The following is an 18,836-nucleotide window of genomic DNA, read 5'->3' on the forward strand; positions in this document are numbered from 1 at the left end:
AACACTAAAGGTTGACAAAGCAGGGAAGCAATAGAAGCCACACACCACTGATGCAAATGTCAACTGGTAAAGCCACTTCAGAGAGAAATTCAGTAATACCCACTAAAGTTGAAGATGTGCATGGCACACAAGCCAGCGTTTTTTACCCCCAAGTACTCTAAAAGACATGTATGTGTGCTCAAGGAAATCTGACAAGAATATTCATAGCAGTGTTATTTGTAATAGCAAAAAAAAAAAAAAAAATCCAGAACAAATGAATTGCCAATCTACAGGAAAATATAAAAGTATATTGTGACACAGTCAAAAAATACAGTCCTATTCTGCCAAGATGAAAGCACTACAGCTACATGTATCCATATAGATGAGTCTCACAATACTGAGAGGGAAAAAAAAGATAAGTTACAAAAAGAAATAATTAATATTTTTAATATAAAGTTTTTTAAATGCAAAAGAATATACATCTTAGGGCTATTTACATATGTAATGAAAGTATGTACAGGAATGAAAAGTATCAAGTTCAGAAAAGTAGTCCCCTTGAAAGGGGAAGAGAATACAATTGGCAAAGAGTTACATGAGGGTTCAACCCTAAAAGGAGCCTACCTTCTTGAGAGGTATGTATATAGGTACTCACTAGTTTTATTCTCCCTATCTTTCAGAAAGTCAATGTTTCACAACGTTCACAAAATTAAAAGAAAATAAACTCAAGGTCCAACCAAAATACTTTACTCCAGAGCCCACTTGCATAACCATGACACTATTCATTCCATATTCAAGAAAGACTGCATAATTTTAAGAAATCTCTCAAGAAGATGTAAAACATCAGACTGGGGAAAAAGCAATAAAGTACCTAAGGAAAAAGTCTCTTAAAGAAATCATATTGGAGGGGCACCTGGGTGGCTCCGTGGTGGAGCGTCTGCCTTTGGCCCAGGTCATGATCCCAGAGTCCTGGGATTGAGTCCCACATCAGGCTCCCTGCATGGAGCCTGCTTCTCCCTCTGCCTATGTCTCTGCCTCTCTCTGCATGTCTCTCATGAATAAATAAATAAAATCTTAAAAAAAAAAAAAAAGGGAAATCATATTGGAGACACAGAGTGGTTCTGTCGGGACCACTCAGGAATCACGTGAGTAAACCAAAACACAAAACTCAAGTTGAACTAGAACAACAGTCTTGTTTAAAGACAGCATGTAGAAAGGACAAGGGCTTTGAAGTTTGCCCCGGGTTCAAATATTATACGGGTCCCTGATTAGCTGTGTGGTCCTAAAGAAGTTTTAACCTTTCTGAGCTCCATCCATATACTGGAGATACCATACCTAGCTTCCAAAATAATAAAGATTAAAAAATAGTCCTTATCTATGAAAAAGCACTTGATATACTATAGCCTCATAATAAATAATATTATTACTTGTGGAAGAAAGTCTCTCTCTGGCAAGAAGAGACAACAGGCAGAGAGAGAAGTTAAAAAGAGGGAGTAAAAAGTCTACAAAAAGAAGCCAGGAAGAAGTTCAAATGGTTAGGCGCTGAAAAAGTCTTTGTAGAGTCCCAGAAGTTACCAAAAAAATTTTTAACTGAGCACTATTTCATTATAGTGAGGCTTAATTACAAGAATATTTAGCCCAGACCTGATTTTTTTTAAGATTTTATTTATTTATTCATGAAAGACAGAGAGAGAGGGAGGCAGAAACATAGGCAGAGGAAGAAGCAAGCTCCCCTGATGCAGACTCGATCCCAGGACCATGGGATCACAACCTGAGCCAAAGGCAGACACTCAACCACACTGAACCACTCAGGTGTCCCCAGACCTGGTTATTATAGCATTTTAGTCCTGTATTAGCTTATTTATAATGTTGTTAATACATAAAAATTCAAGATCAAAATGAGTTTTTCTAAAGATTCATTTTTTGTTAAAAAGTGCATTATCAGGGCAGCCCGGGGGGCGCAGCGGTTTAGCGCCGCCTTCAGTCCGGGGCGTGATCCTGGACACCGGGGATCGAGTCCCGTATCGGGCTCCCTGCATGGAGCCTGCTTCTCCTTTGCCTGTGTCTCTGCCTCTCTCTCTCTCTCTGTGTCTCTCATGAATGAATAAATAAAATCTTTTTTAAAAAATGCATTAAGTAAATCATAACCAATATATGTTTCTCTCAATTATCTACAACTCCAAAAGTTGTCTGTCCTACTCTTAACATATTAAAGAGAAGACCATGATAATTTCAACAAATGCAAAAAAAAAAAACCCTGATAAAATTTAACATTCAATAAAAACACAAACCAGGATGCCTGGCTGACTCAGTCAGAGGAGCATATAACTCTTGATCTCGGGATTGTGAGTTCAAGCCCCACATGAGATGTAGAGATTACTTAATAAATAAAACTTTAAAAAGAAAATACAGGGACGCCTGGGTGGCTCAGCGGTTGAGCGTCTGCCTTCGGCTTAGGTTGTGATCCCAGGATCCGAGATCGGTATCGAGTCCCACATCGGGCTCCCTGCGGGGAGCCTGCTTCTCCCTCTGCCTATGTCTCTGCCCCTCTCTCTCTCAGTCTGTGTCTCTCATGAATAGATAAATAAATCTTTTTAAAAAAAGAAAAAAGAAAATACAAACCAAGAACAGATGAAAACTTCTGTAAAGTGACAAAAAAAATCTATCAGAAACCTTCAGTAAGTATCATATTTAATAGTGAAACACTTGAAGCATTCTCATTTAGAAAAAAGATAAAAATGCCCATTATCATCACTGCTATTCAACTTTTGTATTGGAGAGTCTAGGCATTGCAATTATGCAAACAAAGTAAGTGGTATGAAGATTAGAAAGACACCTGGTCAATTAGGTCTTCTAATCAAAGTAGCCTGGTAAGTAAACACTTTAGTGCATCCCCTCTATTCCAAATACACATCAATAGATAAACTATTTTTAAATAGATTTTTAAATGACATGGGGCACCTGGCTGGCTCGGTCAGTAGTGCATGTAACTCTTGACCTCAGGGTTTTTAGTTTCAGCCCCACGTTGGGTATAGAGATAATTTAAAAATAAAAAATTGTTAATGATTTAAGCAGGCTCAAAAACAAGGTAAAATTCCATTTGGATCAGAAACCAAACAGATACACAAAACTATAAGCAGGACTGAAGCTACAGGCTTGCTGGACCCCGAGCCCAGAAGCAGGTACATACCTTCTTCAAGGGCAACAGTGACTCAAAGTAAAGGAGGTGGAGAAACATCTGAGCCAGACTCACTGCTTAAAGCCAAGGATGAGGCCTGGAGCTGAAAGGAAGCTACAAAATACTGCTGCCAGTCTCTGCCTAGAGCTACAGTTTATATAATGCTCTAGGCCTAGAAAAGTGGGAAGATAAAAACATCCTCGTGACCAGGAACTGAACCAAGACATTCCCATATTCTGTGAATGGATCTAAAATAGCCCCAATTATCTCAAAGGGTAGGACCCCCAACCCATCATTATTATACCTGATTTCTTGACTATGGTTCAAAAAGTCAATGGGAGCACCTGAAATATCACCACACAGAGAAGGGTGAGCACAGAAATAAGGAAAACAGAATAAAAAGCACTCACACTCGAATGAGTCTATAAATCAAAACTTCAAAAGACATAAAGAAATATAATGCTAAGAAAGATAGCCAACAAAAGCAACAATTAGAATATGAATTCATTCCAGATGAAGTTTAATTTTAGAGAACAGTCTGACAAAGGCTTATTTTTTAAGTACATTTAGGGTGCTAGGATATAAATTTTTTTAATTATTGGGAATGCAAAATTGTACAGCCACATTCAGAAGGCACTTAGGCAGTTTCTTTTAAAGCTAAACATACTCTTACCATGAGATCCGGCAAAAATGCTCCTATGTATTTACTGAAAAGAGATGAAAACCTGTGTCCAAACAAAAACCTGAACATAAATATTTAGGCATTTTACTCATAATTGCCCCAAACTGGAAGTAAACAAGATGTCCTTCAATGGGTGAATGGATAAACAAACTGGTACTTTCATACAATGGAATGTTATTTAACTATAAAAAGAAATAAGTTTCCTCAATGTTTATAGCAACATTATCAACAATAGCCAAACTGTGGAAAGAGCCCAAATGCCCAAAAACTGATGAATGGATAAAGAAGATATGGTACATATATACAATAGAATACTACTCAGCCATCAAAAAGAATGAAATCTTGCTGTTTGCAAAGACACAGATGTAGCTACAGTGTAACATAATAAGCAAAATAAGTCAGAGAAAGACAAGTACCATATGATTTCATTCATGTGGAATTTAAGAAACAAAATTGATGAACATACTGAAAGGGGAAAAAAGAGAGAAAAGAAAACAAATCATGAGATACTTTTTTTTTTTTTTTTTTAAATCATGAGATACTCTTGATCACAGAGAACAAACTGAGGGTTAATGGAGAAAGGTGGGTCGGGGATGGGAAAGAGGGGTGATGGGTATTAAAAACGGCACCTGTCATGAGGAACATTAGGTGTTGTATGTAAGTGATGAACCACTAAACTATACTCCTGAAACCAACACTGAGCTGTATGTTGACTAGAATTTCAATGAAAGAGAAAGAGAGAGAAAGAAAAGAAAGAAGCTATGGAGATAAGAAAAGACATAGCAGAAACTTACATGCACACTGCTATGTGAAAGAGAACAGTCTGAAAGACCACAATACTTACTGTATGATTTCTAACTGCATAATATTCTCAAAAAAGGCAAAACTATAGACACAGTAAAATAATCAGTAGTTATCAGGAGCTCAGGAGGAGGTAAGAAGGAATGAATAGATGGAACTCGGGATTTTTAGAGCAATAAAATTATTCTGATGATAGTGCAATGACATTACACGAAATTCATGTACTGACATTAATGATGCATGACATTTTGCATTTGTCAAAACCACAAAACACAAAGGACACAATGAGAAGCCTAATATATACAATGAGCTTAAATTAATAATAACTTATTAACATTGATTCATCAGTTATAACACATGTACCACACTAAAACAAAATATTAATAACAGGAGAAATCATATACAGAGAAGAAGGGACATATACTCTACCATCTACCCATTTTGGTCATATTCAGTTATGTATATAATTTTTTTAAAATATCACAGACAGTTCCACTTCTGGGTATATACACAAAAAAGCTTGAAATAGGGACCTGAACAAATATTTGAACACCCATGTTCATAACAGCATTATTTACAACAGCCAAAAGGTAGAAACAATCCAAATGTCCACTGATGGATGAATGAATAAACAAATGTGTATGTACATACAATGGAAGAGTATTTCACCTTAAAAAGGAAGGAAATCCTGATACATGCTACAATATAAATGAACTCCTAAGACACTATGCTACATGAAATAAGCCAGGCAAAAGGACAAATATTATGTTATTCCACTTACTTGAGGTCTCTGGAGTAGTCAAAGTCATACGGATAGTAGAATGGTGGTTGCCAGGGGCTGAAGGGAGGTGTTTGGTGGGTACGGAGTTTCAGGTGGGGAAAATGAAAAAGTTCTAGAGATGGACAATGGTAATGGTTACACAACCATGTGAATGTACCTCATGCCACAAATGTATACTTGGTAAGTTGTATGCCATGTATATTTTACAATTTTTAAAAAGCAGAAAAACTAGATATCCAAATTGGAGGGAAAAAAAGGCTCTCTTCCTTCTACCACAGAGAAATTCTACATGGAAAGCAAAACTTTTTAATTTAGTTTTTTTAAGTTTTACTTATTTAAGTCATCTCTACACCCAATGTGAGGCTCGAATTCACAACCCCAGATCACAACCCTACATGCTCTTCTGACAAGCCAGTCAGGCCCCTTTTTAAATTTTAGATGAAAATACAGAAATATATAATTCGCACCCTGGGGTAGAAAAAATTTACTTAAACCAGACACATACAGGGGTGCCTGGGTGGCTCAGTCAGTCTGACTTCAGCTCAGGTCATGATCTCAGGGTTCTGGGACTGAGCCCAACATTGGGCTCCCCACTCAGCAGGGAGCCTGCTTGTCCCTCTCCCTTTGCCCTTCCCCCTGCTCGTGCTCACTCTCTCTCTCTCTCAAATAAATAAATCTTAAAAAAAAAAAAAAAAGACATACACAACCTTTTCTTTCTAATTTAAGGGAAATTTTTTCATAAATATAACATTAAAATTTTAAACTTGCATACAAACAAAGACACTGCCAACCAAGGGGAAAGGCAAGCCTCAGACTAGCAGGATGCATTTGCAACACATAGATCCAAAAAGATTTAGTATCCAAAGTAACACAACTGTCTGTCCCTCAGTGAATGAAGAATGAAAAAGGTGATTTAAGTCTACAATTGTACATTACCTAGTAGTTTAAAAAAAATGAACCAGATCCACAAGTTCCATGGTTAAATCCCCCTGAATTAAAATTTAAAATGTGCATCCTCTTTGCAATTCTACTTCTTTCATTCACTGCAGCAGTGTCCGAAACAGCAAAGAGCTTAAATGGCCTTTAATGAGGAGACGATTAAATAAACAACAGTACAACACACATAAGAGTTCATGTAGTAGTCTAGTCAAGAAAAATCAGGTAGATACCAATGTTCCAACACAGAAAGATCTCAGGGATTTTGTTAGGAAACAACAGCAACAGTAACAATGTACAGTATCATGTCAGTAATTTAAGAGTGGAGAGAAATTAGCTTTTTTTCTGTATTACCTATATATAGAAGACAATGCAAAGATTTGGAAGGATAGGGCAGCCCCGGTGGCTTAGCGGTTTAGTGCTGCCTTCAGCCCGGGGTGTGATCCTGGAGACCCAGGATCAAGTCCCACGTCAGGCTCCCTGCGTGGAGCCTGCTTCTCCCTCTGCCTGTGTGTCTCTGCCTCTCCCTCTCTCTCATGAATAAATAAAATCTTAAAAAAAAAAAAAAAGATTTGGAAGGATAGTAACAAACTGGTAACTGCAATTTCAGCAGAAAAGAGAGTGGGCCAAGAAAGGTTTATTCTGTTTGTATTTTGAGTATTTTATAAGAAAGTGTGTGTTCATGAGCCCTTCACAGAGCTGCAGTACCGAGCCCCACAGACTGTGCATGAGACAAGCCCAGGAGGTACATTTACAGGGATTCCGCTATGAATGGCACCCTCGAAAGGCAGGTGATACACATCCTGCATAACCAGACACCACAGCCCTGATGTTTGTGTAACTAGAAGTAAATAAAATGAGAGAGGGTGGACTATAAACCAGCATGAGGGCATTTTCTGGGATGATGTAAATATCTATATCCTGATTGGGGTAGTGGTTACAAAGTATATACATTTTTCAGAACACACCCAACTGTACACAGATATTTGTGCATTTTATTATATGTCAACTACACATCCATAAAACTGATTTTAAAGGAAACATAAATATACTGATAAAATACCACATCAGTGAGAGGACCTGGACTAAGGCACTCAAAATTACAGGCTAGGGTACCCTGAAACAAGAACTGATGGACTCCTGCTGGTTGCATTCTGAAGTGCACAGTCCTAAAACTAAAAAGAAATGAACTTAGTTCTTCAAGGCTTTCAGCACAAGACCAAGTTTGGATTGGTATTACCCTTATTTTTTATACGTGCAAGCAAAGGCCCTAGAAGATTTTTATTAAAGCCATAAAATAAAAGGCAACTTGGCATTCTGTTGGTTCTAAGTCTAATTTTCTAAGTAGAAAATTTGTCTCCCATGCATAGTGGACGCTCAAAAACCCCGCCGGCACAACTTTAACTATATAACCCTCTCCAAAGGTAATTCCACTTATGCATGATAAAAATCCTCACAGAACTCATAAAAGGTCAAGTTTTAGTTTGGCAGACAAAGTAACCCAACAGGCACTGCAACCCCGGGCACTGAAACAGCAGCTGGGAGCTGGAGAGCCCAGAAATCCAACTGCAGCAGAGAATAAGTAGAACTGCAGTCCTCACAGAAGAGCAGGGACACATTCTCTTAGATCCAAAAACCAGGATAAAAGTGTAAAAAATGTTCCCTAGACAAAAGTGCTCTTCTTCCTCAAGTGACAGAAAAGAGGAGGGCCAGAATTGGATGGCTAGAAGGAATGACCCAAGGACTAAGCTCCTGCTGGCCAACGTGGAATAAAGATGTGAAAGTGGCAGGGTGGCCACAAGAAATCACCACTCCTCAGCCACTGCTTTAAATCCCCAGACCTAATATATAACTGGAATATTACTCAGCCATCAAAACCGACAAATACCCACCATTTGCTTCAACGTGGATGGAGCTGGAGGATATTATGCTGAGTGAAGTAAGTCAGTTGGAGAAGGACAAACATTATATGGTCTCATTCATTTGGGGAATATAAAAAATAGTGAAAGGAATTAAAGGGGAAAGGTGAGAAAACAAGTGGGAAATATCAGAGAGGGTGACAGAACATGAGAGACACCTAACTCTGGGAAAAGAACAAGGGGTAGTGGAAGGGGAGGTGGGAGGGGATGGGGTGACTAGGTGATGGGCACTGAGGGGGGCACTTGATGGGATGAGCACTGGGTGTTATGCTATATGTTGGCAAACTGAACTTCAATAAAAAAAATAAAAAGAAATAAACATTAAAATTAAAATAAATAAAAATAAAAAATAAATACCCAGACCTAGAAACCTGGGTTACCTTATGTGACCAAAATATTAAAAAAAAAGAAGAGGAAGAGAGAAAGGGGAAAAGAAAAAAGGAGGAGAAAAAGAAAGAAAAGAAAAGAATAAGAATAAGAATAAGAATAAGAATAAGAATAAGAATCTCGGGAATCCCATCAGCCATTCTTAACATCTAAGTATTTAATACTGCTCCGTGTAAAACACAGCAAAGCCTTGCTTGGTTCATTGGTTCACGCAATAAATATTTTTTACCTGACTGCTGTGGGCCAGGCACTGTTCTTGTCATTGAGGATTTAGCAGCTATAGTCATGGAGCTTAATTTTAGGAGAACTGAACTCCAATAAATTTTTTTTTTTTTTTTTTTTTTTTTTTTTTAGGAGGGAAGGAAGGTAACTTCTTTTCTCTTTCCAGATTTCTTCTTCCCTTCTCCCCCCTTTAAATGTTAGGCAGAACTGCCTTCGAAGTCTCTCAAATTTCCCCCACAAGCTCCTCTGACTCTTCTGCTTTATCTCCAAACCAAGCAATTTATAGCTCCAATTTCCCAACACTGGGAAAAGACCCAAAAAAAGACCTAAAGTGAATAAAGTGTGAGACGAAATTCAATGCTACTTTGTATTTCACATGCACACACCTTCGCTCCCAAATCGTCAGCACCTACCTACACGGCAGATCACGGCTGTGTTTTACACTATTTCGTGGCCCCAGCTGCTGACCGCGGTTCTCTACCCCAGGTAGCTAATCGATAAACGTTGGCCAGGAGCGCTGGAAGGTCTTCCTAATCCCAAGGCCTGGCACAGGAATTCAACGGCAAGCATCTGTTACCTCCACCCCGCCTGCTCTCAGGACACCTTCTTTTCGAGGGTGACCTCGGTGCACGGGTTCAGCACGGTTAGGCGCCTCCGCAAGCAGTGCTTGGGGGCGAGCTGAGATACAGTCCCTTCCCTCTGCCAGGGCCTAACTGCCTCACCTGCCCTCTGCCAGGACCTGCCTCCTTCGCCCCTCACAGCACCTAACTCAGCCTCCTCCTCCAGCAGCAGCATCAGCCCGGCGCCCGCAGCCCGGCCCCGCGCCCCGCGGCCACGGTGCGCTCGGGACCCCGGGGACCCCTCCCCGGCCCGGGGCTCCGAGCCCAGCCGCGCCGGCCCCGGAGTCTGCGCTCGCGGTGCAGCGGCCCCGGCTCCCCGAGCCCCGTCCGTCCCCCGCCGCCCGGAGGCTCCTTCCCGCTCCTCGCGGGCGCGAGGCTCCAGCCCACCCCGCCGCCCTCCCGCAGCCCGCGGCCGCCGCGAGCCGCCGCCGCACTCACTTCCCGGCCGGAGCTGGGGACGCCGCGAAGGTCTCGGGCGGCCGCAGCCTCCTGCGCCTCCTGCGGCCCGGGCCCGGCGGCCGAGGTGGCGGCGGAGCCCGCTCAGGCCCCGGAGCCGCCCCCGCGGCGGACGTTCTCAGGCGCCCGGCTCGCGCCGTCTCCCCGCCCGGCACGCGCAGCAAGCCCGCCCCCGGCGCGAGGGCGCGAGGGCGCGAGGGCGCGGGGGCGCGGGGCGCGGGGGCGCGGAGACGCGGGGGCGCGAGGGCGCGGGGGCGCGGGGGCGCGGAGACGCGGGGGCGCGGAGACGCGGGGGCGCGAGGGCGCGGGGGCGCGGAGACGCGGGGCGCGGGGCGCGGGGCGCGGGGCGGGGGGCGGGGGGCGGGCGCGCGCCGCCTGTGCGAGCGCGCGGCCGGGGGCGGGGCTTCCGCCTCGCAGAGGAGGGGGCGGGCGAGCGGGCCGAGCTCCCTCCGAGCCCCGCCCCCTGCGGCCGAGCGGGACCCGGCTCCCCCGTCCCTCCCCTCCCCCCAGCGGGCCCGCGACTGGCGGACGCGGAGGGGTGAAACCCGCCCCCTTCCGGCTGGTCCCGCGCGCTGGCGGCGGAGGTGCGTTTCGATTCCACAGGTATGTGCCGGGGCAGCTGGACACTGTGCGCGCCGTGACTCGAAGGTGAAGAATGCAAAGAACCACCCCATGAATCATTCATCCGCGCCTCCGGCGAGAGGTCTTGCCCTGAGGGATCTTCCCAAATGAAGTTCAACCCAGCGAGCGTTTCGTGAGCGCCGGCTCCGCGCTTAGCTCGCTGCCAGGTGCTGCGCAGGTACGCCGTCGCGGTCACGGCCCCTGGTTCGAGGTGCGCATAATTTCGTACGAAAGCAGCCGTGTAAACAGGCGGGGCTGGTGACCCAGGCAAAGCCAAGCCCACAAGGAGATGCTATGGCAGGGCAGAGGAGGAAGAGATTACTTCCGCTTGGACCAAGTGGAGGGGGTTCCTGGAATAGGTGGCAATTGTGTCCCGACTGGAAGGAAGAGAAAGAAACACGTCCGAGGAGAAAAAAAAAAAAAAAAAAAAAGGGCGTCCAAGGCTGGGTAAACAGCTTGGGCGAGGGAACGGAGCCGGACCCAGATTTACCATCTCGACATCAGCTTTTTTGTTTTAATATTATTCATTTTTGACAGAATGCTTTCCAAAGTGTGTGAAATGTAGGAGATGATTCGAAATAAGAACAGCTAAGCTTTTTCTCGATAGTTCAGAGGATCGTTCTTCTCACAGTTGCTTACGGCTCAAATCAGCAGTGTCCTTTAAGGATAATTGCACTGTGAGTGCGGGATGTTAAGTCCCTAAGCAAAGAGCCCCCAAGCCAGGATGCTGTGCGCCTGGGTTTTCACTGCTTTTTGGCACCTTATGGTAAGGCAGATCGTGCCACCTCCTGCTGCTGTCTGCCTGCCTGACTGCCTTTAGAACATGCTCTTCCTCCTCCTCTCATTTTCCTATTTTTAAACTCCCAGGGTGAAGGAAATAAGTGAGGGTAAACAGGTTCCTCAAGGAAAGGACATCAACTTTGACACATGGATTTTAGGACTCTTGGATGCTTCTAAGCATGCAAGCTTTTTCAAGCTTTTTCGCTTGTGTGCAGGGTCTTGACTGTGTTCTGAATATGCTGAGATACTCAGAATACAGGCAAGAGACATCTTGTTTATTCATTTACCACTTACTGAGCACCAACTATGTGGGAGGCTTTGAAAGGGTAAAACATTGATCCTACCCTTTGGAGAAAAGATGTGTAAATGATGTAAAATAAATATGTCGATATTGTTTGCTATATTTGCCGTATTGATTGAAACCAAGGTAATTTCAGTACCAGAGCTGGACTATAATAAGCCATTCTGGGAATTAAGTTCACTTCTATGAGCATCATACATACCTCATTACCTCCCACATCCTCAGAAAACTCCTTTCAGACATATTTCGATCGTGCCCCCCGCCCCACCTCAAGCTCTCAAAATTATCAAACCCTCTTACCTTTTCCATCACCATCTGCCATAGTCAGGCTTTTCCTGTCCTCAGAACAAGAAACCCCTCGGTCCCTCTGCATTGTGTTCTAGTTACTGCTTGCTCCCTTTCTCTATTTCCCTTCACAAATGTCTTGAAAGTAGTTTGCACTCATCTCTGCCAACTCAGCAGCTTCTCCCTCGTCAACCCACGCAATGTAACTTCTGTCCCCACCACATCCCTGCACCAATCCATCGTTAAGGGCTTGCTGAATCCCAAATGTCACAGGCTGTATCTGAGTCCTCATATCACTGGGCTCTTGGTGGCACTTGGCAACACAAAGCACTCCACTCTTTTGGAAACTCCCTTGGCCTTCATGACATGACTCACCTCCTCACCCTGCTGACCACTCCTGAGTCTCCCAAGTTCTGTTCTCAGTGTTCGGTTCACCCTACACAATCTCCTGAAGCCATTCCACCCCCTCCCTGTCTTCATCCATCACATATACCAGCAACTCTCAAATGCATTACTGGCTCAGACCACTCATCTGAGTTCCACAGACAAACACCTTCTGGACCTCTTCCCCTAGATGTCCTCCAGCCACCCCAAGCCCTATGTGTCTAAAACTGTTCTGCATTACTGTCCACTCAGTTGCCCAGTTCAGAAACCTGAGAGTCATCCTGGATTCCTCCCTTCCCGTCCCCACCACACTCAACAATCATGTTGATTCTCCTCATTAAGAACTCTAGAATCTGTCCCTCATGGCTAAGCCTCTCACCTAGACTAACGTAATAGCTTTGATCCTGTCCCTCTCCTGTGGTCTCGTTCCTTTCATTCCATATTCTATACTGCATGTCAGAAAACACTTCCCAGAATATGCTGCCTGCATATGTCACTGCTCAGCATGGCACGCAAAACCATCCATTCATCTATCCTTTGTCTATCTCCCCACTTCCTCTCTGTCACTTCCTACACAAATCCCATCCAAACTCCTGGAATGTTCCTCCTTTCCCTTGCCTGCAGACCTTTGTGCTTATTTCTCTCTCTGTTTGGAATGCCAAATAATGGGACAAATAATGAAATTTTCTTGAAATAAGAAAATGTAAACCTACATAATGAGAGAGCCCCCTTGTACTTGGGGGAAACCATCAGAGTGATCGATTCTAAGAGCTAGCCTCTTAAAACTATTAGACAAAAATAATAGTTTTCAAAGCCACCATGCAAAAAGTTCAAATTACTTAATGTACTAAGGCTGCAGTACATTAAAGATGTCTGCAGATTCTGTGTCCCTTCTTTTGATCCAGGCTGGCCCAAGAGAATTGCTTGACCAGCAGAATGTGTGATGTATACAGGACTTTTTTTTTTTTTTAAGATTTTATTTATTTATTCATGAGAGACAGAGAGAGAGAGAGAGAGAGGCAGAAGGAGAAAGAAGCAGGCTCCATGCAGGGAGCCGAACGTGGGACTCAATCCTGGGACTCCAGGATCTCGCTCTGGGCCAAAGGCAGGCGCTAAACTGCTGAGCCACCCAGGGATCCCCAGTATACAGGACTTCTAAGACTTCATAAGAAGTCTTGAAGAATCCACTGGGTCTTTGAGCACACTTGCTCTTGAAGCCCTGAGGCACAATATGAAATATCTAACTCCCCTGGGCACCTGGGTGGCACAGTTGGTTAAGCATCTGACTCTTGGTTTCGGCTCAGGTTATGATCTCAGGGTCCTGGGATGGAGCCTTGTTCCAGCTCTGTGCTCAGAGGGGGAGTCTTCTTGGACTCCAGCATGAAGAGATTCTCTCTCCTTCTTCCTCTCCCCCTCCCACTCCTGCTGTCTCTCTCTCTCTCTAAAATAAATAAATCTTTTTTAAAAATATAACTCCCTGTGGAGAGACTCTGAGATAGCATAGAGAGGGAGAGAGACTAGCTGACTCTAGCTGATGTGAGTGAAGTCATCATGAATGCTCTATATCAGATCAGCCATCAGCTGGGGTACCACACAGTGACCCCAGTCAAAGCTATGTAGAACAGAAGAATAATCCAGCCAAACCCCACCCAAATTCCTGACCCTAAAGATTGTGAAATTATATCCAAAATAGTTCTCACTTTAAGCCATTACTTTTCAAACTAAATAGTTTGTTATGGAATCTGGGAAAGAAAATATCTGGCATCAGACTTCTCAAGAGCAAAGCAAGGCAATAGTGATGCAGCATTTTTGAAAAATTTGAGCAAAGAAGATGCAAGCTAAGGATTTTGTACCCACCCATCCATGCTGCTTTTCAGGCATTAAACTCTATAGGAAAAAAAATCCTCTTTTTAAAATCCAAGAACTCAAAGAATAATATGCACATAAGCCCATCCGAAGTATTTCCTAAAGCAGGGTTCAGCACATTTTTTCTAAAGCATCAGATAGCAAATGTTTGGGGTTTGCAGGTCTAATATTCAACTCTGCTATTGAAGCACAAAAGCCTCTCTCTCTCTATATATATATATAATATATATATAGTATATATATATATTATATATATATACACAAAGAAGTGACTGTGACTATATCGCAAATAAAATGGATTTTAAAAAATAGGCAGCCAGGGGTGCCTGGGTGGCTCAGTAGGTTAAGTGTCTGACTCTTGGTTTTGGCTCAGGCCCTGATCAAGCCCTGCATCAGGCTCTCTGCTCAGCCCCTTCTCTCTCTCTCTCTCTCTCTTTTCGATCTCTCTAAAATAAATAAATAATAATCTTTAAAAAAAATAGGCAGCTACTCTGCAGTGTGAGTGTCTGAACTAAGGATACCACCAGTCATAGTAAAGTAGAGCCCACCCTAATGACCATATTTCTTAAATTATTTATTTACTTACTTATCAGTAATCTCTACACCCAATGTGGGACTCAAACTCACAAACCTGAGATTAAGAGTCACATGCTTCTCTAACTGAGCCAGCCAGATGCCCCCTAAGGACATCATTTTAATTTAATTATCTCTTTCAAGACCCTATCTTCAAAAATAGTCACATTCGGTATGATTAGGCAAAACTCTCAGAAGAAAACATAGGTGTAAGTCCTTGTTACCTTGGCAAAACCTCCTTAGATACACACCACAAGCACAAATGACAAAAGAAAAGGTAGATAAATTTGACTTTATCAAAATTAAATACTTTTGTGCATCAAAGGACACCATTAAAAAGTACAAAGACAGCCTACAGGATGGGAATAACTATTTCCAAATAATATATATGCTAAGGGACTTATATCAGAAATATATACTAGCAACACTATTATAACACAAATAACTCCGTTGAAAAATAGGAAAAGGATTTGAGCAGACATTTCTTCCAAGAAGAGATAGCTATCTGACTGGTAAGCACATGTAAAGATGTTCAGTATAATTAGCCCTTAGTGGAATGTAAGTAAAAAATAGAAGATATCACTTCACCCCTCCTAGGATTGCTCGCATCAAAATCACAGACAATAGCAAGTGCGGGTGAGGATGTGAAGAAACTGGAACCTTGATACATAGCTGGTGGGAATGTAAAAAGGTGTAACTGTTTCCAAAAACAGCGTGGCAGCCCTCAGAAGGTTAAACGTAATGTTATCATATGCCCTAGCAATCCTACTTCTAGGGATATACTGTAGGAGACTTGAAAATATATGCCTACCCAGCAACCTATACAAAAATGTTCACAGTCTTGTTCACAACAGCCAAAAAGTGAAAACAACCCCAAACTCCATCACCTGATGAATGGGTAAACAAAATGTGGTACATCCATCCATACAATGGAATAGTATTTAGCAATAAAAAAGAACAGAGCATGGATGCCTGGGTGGCTCAGTCAGTAAAGCATCCAGCTCTTGATTTCAGCTTCAGTTGTGATCTCAGGCTTGTTTTTTGTTTTTTTTTAAGATTTTATTTTTATTTATTCATGAGAAAGACAGAGAGGAGAGAGAGAGAGAGAGGCAGAGACACAGGCAGAGGGAGAAGCAGGCTCCATGCAGGGAGTCCGACATGGGACTCGATCCCGGGTCTCCAGGATCAGGGCCTGGGCTGAAGTCGGCGCTAAACCGCCGAGCCACCTGGGCTGCCCGTGATCTCAGGCTTGTGAGATCGAGCCCCATCTTGGGGTCTGTGCTGGGTGTGGAGCCTACTTAGGACTCTCTTTCTCTTTCTCCCCCTCTACCTCTCCCACCCACCCCTCCCTGCACATGCACATGTGCACTCTTTCTCTCTCCCCTCCAAAAATAAAGTAGAATGGAGCATATGTTAGAACATGGAAGAATCTAGAAGATGTGCCAAGTGAAAGAAGCCAGTCACAGAAGACCAAATACTATATAATTCTATGTATATGGAATATACAGAATAGACAAATCGACAAGAGAGAGAAAGTAGGTTGGTGGTTGGCAAGTTGGCTGGAGGGGTTGGAGGGATTGGGAAAGAACTTTTCAGGCATAGGATTACTTTTTGAGTTGATGAAAATGTTCTAAAATGACTGTGGTGGGATCCCTGGGTGGCGCAGCGGTTTGGCGCCTGCCTTTGGCCCAGGGCGCGATCCTGGAGACCCGGGATCGAATCCCACATCGGGCTCTCGGTGCATGGAGCCTGCTTCTCCCTCTGCCTGTGTCTCTGCCTCTCTCTCTCTCTCTCTGTGTGACTATCATAAATAAAAAAAAAAAAAAAAAAAAAATTTAAAAAAAAAATAAAATGACTGTGGTGATGGATTCACGAGTCTGTGATCATACCAAAATCAGTGAATGGTACACTTTAAATAGATGAAAGACATCTGAATTATGTCTCAATAAATCTGGTTCTTTGAAAAAAGAAAACTAAAGAACAACCCTGAAAGACACAAAAGTATACTTGAAGGAGACATCCCTTGGTTTTGGTTAAAATAGTTCAACATCATTAAGGTGACAATTTTCCTTATGCTAATTTATAAATTTAAAAGAATTCCCCCCAAAATAGAAACAAATTTTTTTTCTTGTTTTCTGAAGCTAGACAAATTGAAACCAAAGTTCTTGTGGAAAAATAAACACCGAGGAACAGCTAGTAGAACACTGAAAAGAGATATGAGAAAAGATTGGCTCTAATCAGTATCAAAACTTACCATGGAGCTCTTGGCTGGGAACAAAGTGGTTCTGGCACATGAATAGACAGACCAGTGTGATCAAATAGTAGGTACTGAAATCAGTCCAACTACATGTGAGTTCTAGTATATGAGAAGCAGTCAAATGGCTGAGACAAAGGACTTTTTAAAAAAATATTGTATTTATTTATTTGCGACAGAAAGCATGAGGTGGGGGAAGCAGAGGGAGAGGGAGAAGCAGACCCTCGCTGAGCAGGGAACTCGACACGGGGCTCGATCCCAAGACCCCGGGATCATGACCTGAACCAAAGGCAGAGGCTTCACTGACTGAGCCAGCCAGATACCCCCAAGAAGGACTTTTTATTATGGTGTTGGGAGGACTGTCCAGCCATGCACAGCCTCACTCTGTTGGTGAGGGTATGGGGAAACAAATATTACTAGAAGGAATGGGAAATAGTAAAACCCCTCTGGAGGGGCATTTGCCAATATCTAATGAGTGGTTTGTGCACTTACCTAAGATTTATTTATTTATGAAAGAGAGAACAGTGAGGGGGGAGGAAGGGTAGAGGGAGAGGGAGAGAGAGTCTTAAGTAGACTCTGTGCTGAGTGCGGAGCCAAATGTGGGACCAGACACGAGGCTCAGTCTCTTGAGATCCCGACCTGAGCCAAACCAAGATTTGGATGCTTGACCAACTGCACCACCCAGGTGCCCCTGTGCATTTACCTTTCAACGCAGCACTCCAGCTTCTAGGAACTTGCCCTAAAGAAATCTCCAGAAATAATACATACACTACATATGTATACTTCTTCATTGTATCATTATTTGTATTTGCAGGATATTGGATGCTACCTAAATGCCCAAACAGGAAGACTGGTTGAATAAACTTACAACTGACACCTAGGAAGCAAGAAAAATGAATGAGGAATCTTTATAACTGATTCATTGTAATTTCCAAGATATATTATTAAGTTTTAAAAACAAAGTACAAAAACAAATGTATAGTATGTCACCTTTTGTATAATAAAGACAAGAAAATAAACTGGACTTGCTTCCTTTATTAAAAGATCATCACAAGAACAATAAGCCGGAAAACAATGAAATTGTTTGCCTGTTAGGAATTAGGTGAGGAACAGGTAGAAAGGATAAGAGAGGAAGGGACAATTTTGAGGTAGTTTTGGCTTCTGGAAACATGTTAATGTTGCATACATTCAAACACAAAATTCAGGGGTACCTGGCTGGCTCAGTCAGGGGAGCATGTGACTCTTGATCTCAGGGTCATGAGCTTGAGTCCCATGCTGAATGTAGAAATTACTTAAATAAAACTTTAAAAAATAATAAAATTAAATCAAAAAGCATAAGAAACGATGAAAAATCTGTAACTAGATGCAAACAGAAATAAATGAACTCATTTGTGTGTCAAATGAATAATATAACCATGTGAAGAGGGAGAAAGAAGTAAGCCAGGTAATTTTGTATATGGTGCTTAGATATACCTTCATTTGAATGCAAACTATAAGCTGAGAAAAAAAGAATACCAGAAAAAGACAAAACACAGTGGCAAATAAACATTTTTAAATGTTATCTTTATTGCTAATATTTACAGATTAAATTAGCAAACTATTTGATATTTAATATCCAATGGTAAAGAGGCTTTGGGGTTGTTTTTTTTTTTTTTTCAGATTTTACTTATTTATTTGACAGAGAGAGAGAGCAAAAGCGGGGGGAGTGGCAGGCAGAGGGAGAGGGAAAAGCAGACTCCCCACTGAGCAGGGAGCCTGATGCGGGGCTCAATCCCAGGACCCTGAGATCATGACCTGAGCCAAAGGCAGACTCT

The 18,836-nt window shown here is 42.6% G+C and overlaps 1 protein-coding gene and 1 long non-coding RNA gene across 18 annotated transcripts in view; one reads left to right on the forward strand and one right to left on the reverse strand.

Annotated features, from left to right (window-relative positions):
* DTNB (dystrobrevin beta) overlaps positions 1–11,978 on the reverse strand; it is a 244,793-nt gene extending 232,815 nt beyond the window's left edge. For 4 of the 17 annotated variants that reach the window (XM_035700352.2, XM_025454472.3, XM_035700345.2 and 1 more), the window contains exon 1: positions 9,941–10,171. The gene's annotated coding sequence lies outside the window, so the exon portion shown is untranslated. Of the gene's footprint in view, positions 1–9,295; positions 9,426–9,940; positions 10,174–11,960 lie in introns of those variants that run through there. The other 13 variants (XM_049095323.1, XM_035700348.2, XM_049095320.1 and 10 more) reach the window with 7 other exon arrangements.
* Positions 10,366–18,041, forward strand: LOC112664686 (uncharacterized). The gene is made up of 2 exons (XR_003139890.3): positions 10,366–10,757; positions 17,837–18,041. It is a non-coding gene; the product is annotated as an uncharacterized LOC112664686 (long non-coding RNA).
* The last annotated feature ends 795 nt before the right edge of the window (positions 18,042–18,836 follow it).

Source organism: Canis lupus, chromosome 17, assembly GCF_003254725.2.
Source record: "Canis lupus dingo isolate Sandy chromosome 17, ASM325472v2, whole genome shotgun sequence".
NCBI classification, from domain to species: domain Eukaryota; kingdom Metazoa; phylum Chordata; class Mammalia; order Carnivora; family Canidae; genus Canis; species Canis lupus.